The sequence below is a fragment of the Halichoeres trimaculatus genome, unplaced genomic scaffold, assembly GCF_033239565.1.
Source record: "Halichoeres trimaculatus isolate MK-OKI-2021-1 unplaced genomic scaffold, fHalTri1.1 fHalTri1_scaffold_25, whole genome shotgun sequence".
In the NCBI taxonomy this organism is placed as follows: Eukaryota; Metazoa; Chordata; class Actinopteri; order Labriformes; family Labridae; genus Halichoeres; species Halichoeres trimaculatus.
This window is the reverse complement of record NW_027437203.1, coordinates 876,821-882,143: the sequence shown is the minus strand read 5'-3', so window position 1 is coordinate 882,143 and position 5,323 is coordinate 876,821.

The window sequence follows — 5,323 nt, the reverse complement described above, 5'->3', positions numbered from 1 at the left end:
GCAATATACGGGAGGGAAACTGTATGGATACATGTATGCGTATGTATGTGCATATATACGTATGTGTGTGTGTATGTATATATATGTATAAAATATATGTCAAAAAACACTACTAAAGAGTACAATTTTAACACTCAAGGGGAGCCTTATACACTAACGGCTCCCTGTGGAAAAGCAAATGTGTTCTGCACAATACAGCAGCCAGACCATAATTCTGTTGTCGTGACAATGAACAGGACAAGGGGGAAAAAGAAAAAAAAAAAGAAAAAAAAAGAAAGCCACCAAATCATCAGAGATATTACTCCTTCATTCTATAGTGTAAGACTTTAAACTTTTAAAATCTCTATTTTCTAAAATAAAATTTCTTGAATTTTTTTTTGTAAGTAGTCAGACTGGTACCAAAAACATACGGAACAAAATTTGTGGGAACTCATGGCTAAAAAAAAAAAATTAATGTTATTCCACATTAATCGCTTGGTTTCTTGTTTGTGAGAAGTCAGAGTAGTAGTGAAAACATACAGACCAAGAATTGTCAGAACTTATGGCTAACATAAAAACTTAAAGCCACCAAAACATCACAGCTATTACTCCTTTATTTTAGGATCTAAAATTTTTACTTTGAAAATCTCCGTTATTTTACAGTAAAATTGATTGCTGGTCAAGTCAAGGAGGGGAAGCTCATTTTTTCCAGCCTTCATCATAAATTCGATTATATATTTAAACGTAAATTCTACCCTCCATTCTTCTCAAGAAAATGATCTGTGAACCTGTCGTATCAACCAGGTGTTTTTTCCAGGGATTTTACCAGTGTTCTCTCAATGGCCAGCAGAGCTAGACTGCTAAAAGGGTCTTGGCCCATTGTGTTGTGGGTGTTAGACTTGAGCCGCTTTAAACAGAAGCTCTTCTCTACACCTGCAGGCTGTAAGTGTGAGTGACGGGGGAGACACTCGGCAGCTGTAGCTGTAGCTGTATTGGTGAAAAGAGAGAGAATCTTTAAACACAATGCTCGTCGTTTTTAAGAAAGGTATATTCGCTTGGGATCGCTAAAGCCACCGAATCAGTCCAGAACAACTGAATGTACAACTGAGAAGATGCTCCGGTGGAGGGTTATACTTCAAGATCAATGACTGGCTCATTTCACTGTCAATCAAAAAGGGATTCGGCCTCTGACAGATCATCCAATCACCATGCAGAAGCCCAGCGTCCAGGCCAGCCCACTGTCTCATAGACCCCCAGAGACGCTTCGTGTCCGAGGACGAGACAAAGCCCAGCGTTTATCCAATAACCGTCCAGTTTCCACAGTGGAACAACCCGCTTCTCCGTGAAGTCAGAAGACGCCCAGCGTCTGACTGTGTTTAAGCGCTGAGATGCTGCGGGGATGAACGAGGAGGAGCTTAAGCCTGTTACCTGTGATAGGTAGCTGATTCTGAACAAAAGATGAAGGAATTCATTTTGTCAATGAAATGTACACACAGCAGTACATGGCACCACTTTTTGGGGGCCATTTTAGGGGAAGCTGAGCTTCCCTTGCAGTCTTAGAGCAATCGCCGCTGATATACACACACACACACATATATATATATATATATATATATATATATATATATATATATATATATATATATATATATATTAGGGCTGTCATTTTAACCAGTTAATTAGATTAATTAATAACACCGCAAATTAACGGGTTATAAAAATGAACGCAGATTAATCTGGATCCCAAACATGCAAGGCTTTCAAAGACGCACTTATTTTCAAATGCCTAGCATTTACAAACCGTTTGTCCTACATGGAAGAAGTGGTGTTCTCGTCAGATTTTCAAATTTCGGACGGTCCCTGAATGTATCACACCTGACGTCAGCAACATGCTTTGCACCGGGGGTTAGAGAGAGCACTGTTAATGGGACTGCCGTCCACATCTCGTTTATATATGTCCTTTTTGAAAATCTACAGAAAATCAATTCTGTAAAAAACAGGTCATTTAACACTTTTTACTGCATCAAACAAGCCCTGAATGATCGATAAATGTCATGTATTTAAATCTAAAGAATTCTTTGAAAATTTCCTTATATATATATATATATATATATATATATATATATATATATATATATATATATATATATATATCAGAGGCGAACCGTGGCCCCAGCCACTGGGCCTTCAGTAGGACCATGGGACCACACGTGGCAATAAACAATCAAAAAAAGAAATAAAAACAATAGCCAGAATCATGTGACATGGAAGTTTAGTATATTGATAGTTTTGTGGGATTAAATATTTATCATGTGCCTGAACACTGCAACACCTAACACAAATTCAAACAATTAAAAACAATTAAGATATAAAATTGAAAAAAAAAACAAAAAAAAAAACAAGTTTCAAGTAATCCAGCAACCACACAGTCTTCTCCATTACTTTCTGCCATTTCTCTTCACGTTCTGCCAACTAGATCTTCTCTTTTCTCCTCTCTCACTCACAGCTACAGTTGGGTGCTGATCCATGAAAGTGATACTCCAGGATGGAACAAGTTGGGTCCTATCACAAGGTTTAGGGCAGAAATTACCCCTACAGCAGTGTTTTTGTGCAGCAGAAGCCCAGAGCGCTCGCACCAAACACCCCCTCCCTGCTCCTCTGTTGGTTTCCTCTGCACTCAGACGGAGCCATATTTTACTTGATCAAAAACACAAATTAACGGACTCCCACAGAAAAAATCTGATATCGGTCTGCATTCACGCTTTGTGTAGAGCACTTTCAGCGCGTTACTTTTCACACAAAAACACCGCTAAATAAGGCTCTAGTTCTCATAGTGTCTCTTCGTCCTGACAGACTACCTGCGTTTATTTATATCTGGAACGCCACGGACTGACACTAAGTGGCGAGAGCCTCGTAGCCAGCTGTGGCTCTGCAGCAGAGGTAGCGCCGTTTTACGACACCATGAGAACTAGAGCCTTATTTAGCTGTGTTTTTGTGTGAAAGTAACGCGCTGAAAATTCTCTAAATAAAGCGTGAATGCAGACAGATATCAGATTTTTTCAGTGAGTCTCTTTATTTGTGTTTTTGGTCAAGTAAAATATTGCCCCGTCAGAGTGCAGAGGGGCAGGGAGGGGGTGTTTGGTAAGTATTCGCGATTCCCCGGAAGATGACAGGTATGAGCCCGCCCACAATTTAACAAAATATGATTGGCTAAGACAACTGTCATTGTCAAATTGTGTCCACATGCGCTTGAGTTACACAGGCATTCGTTGCAGTTACTGAAGGCCCTACCTGCCAGAATGTGTCGCTGATTTACAAAGATACCATCAAAGGGATAATTGTGATTGGTCCATTTTCCATTTCGTTATATTAACCCCATTGTTTGCCAGGACAAGTTTATAAAAATAATATAAAACTCATTGCTATGATTTCATTGAGTAAAATAAATAAATAAAAACAAAATAAAACAAAATAAAGAAATAAAATAATTATTTAGGAGTACAAAAATTCTTTCAATATTTTTTATTAGGCCTTCACTGAATACCTTGAAGGCCCAGTGGGTTCCCCACTGATATATATATAATTTTGATCAACATGTAACCCAGACAAATATGTCAATAAATAAATAAAATAGTCACAAGGTCATAAGAGATGTTACAATTCAAAAGATTAAAAGGAATCAATAAATAAAAGTTGTATAAATATGGTTAAAATTGTATTTCATGTATGTGTTAAAAAGGTTTAAAATCCCGTCAAAGTAAACGAGTAATGATTATCAGTTAAAAACGAGTGAAATACAAAATGTTTTCATGTATTTTATTTTGTTTTTATTGTGAAAGAGCTAAAAGGAAGTGCTGTGTACACAACCCTTGCCGATCAGTTTCGTATTCGCTTTACTAAGAAACCGGAAGTGGGATGCGCTAGCTTGACCTGGAGAGACGCAATTTGAATCTGCCATGTGGCTGCTATTTTTGAGTAATTAGAAGAGTTTTCTGGACTTTTAGCTCTATGGTCGTCAATGAACACTCGTCTATTGCTTTTGGATTAACTATGGATAATTTCTGCCCGAAGTCTGCCCTGCAGTAGGTTGTTTAAAGAACCTTTGAAGCAGTTTAGCACCGTAGCTTGTAGCATTCACTAGTCCAGCGGATGTAGCGCCGCCAACGGACTAGTTTTGCTCAGTCAGCTTTCTATGGAGACTTCTTTCTCATCATTCCGGACTGGATATGAAGATTGGTCGTTCTCAAAGTGCTAATAGACTGCTGGAAAAGTTCAAAGTGTGGATTTTATCTTTGCTTTCCTGGACATCGCTTGCTAAAGGCTAACCCTACATTCGCCAAAGTGGGAGGACCGAGCTGCCATCTGAGGACACTGTTTGGATTTCTCTTCACGTGAACTTGGACTGGAGGCTGTGAGTACTGACTGAACTACAAGCTCAGGGTTTATTTTGGTTTGCTCCTAGAGTAAAGCAGCCATTAAGTTTTGGGCCTCACCGCAGGCCAGCAACTATAGGGTTTTTCTAAACTTAATAACCAGGCAGGTGTGAGTGTGTGTGGCCCCTTACATAGGTTATTATTTTAAGTTAAGAAACATATTATTTCAAGTTAAGAAACGTATTATTTTAAGCCAAGAAACTAAGAAAATACAGATTTCAGGAGCAATTATGATTTATTGTTGGTTTACTTGTTATAATGTTGATTTTAAAAATGTTCTGTAAACTGGAAGTTTGCATTTAACTTAAAAGTATGATCATTTAATCTGATCTTGGTTTCTCTGCATGTAAGATCGTAATAAGAGTGGGTATCGAATATTAAAGGGACACTTGGGATTTTTTACACAGTAACATAGAAGAAGCAGTATCTCTTCATTAGCTCTCAATATAAAATTTAAGAACCTAGAGGCCCTTTCCTAATATAGTGGGTAAAGGTGGGCTACAAATATGACTAAAGCACCTGATAATGTAGCAAACATAAGAGAATTCTACATAATCATTTGCATGCATCTCCAAAAACAATTGAAACTGATTTACTGCACAAGTGACACAATGATGTGAAGATTGAACAAGTAGTTTTGAGAATTTCAATTCTGATCTGAGAAATGAACCAAAGCAACTGAGAAAAACTACAATAGTTGCATACGAAAAGGGTCCTAAAAAGTGGGACGGCTCGTCTCGTTTATTTGGGGATCTTTCCCGGGATAAGTCAGTGGAAACACCACAAAATCCATGCCTTACCCAGACGAACCGAACTGGTCTGCTTGGTGGAAATGCGGTTTTAGAACCACCCTCTCATCTGAATATTATTTTCTGCTGTATTTCATGCTAGCAGTGTCTGCTACATAAGAT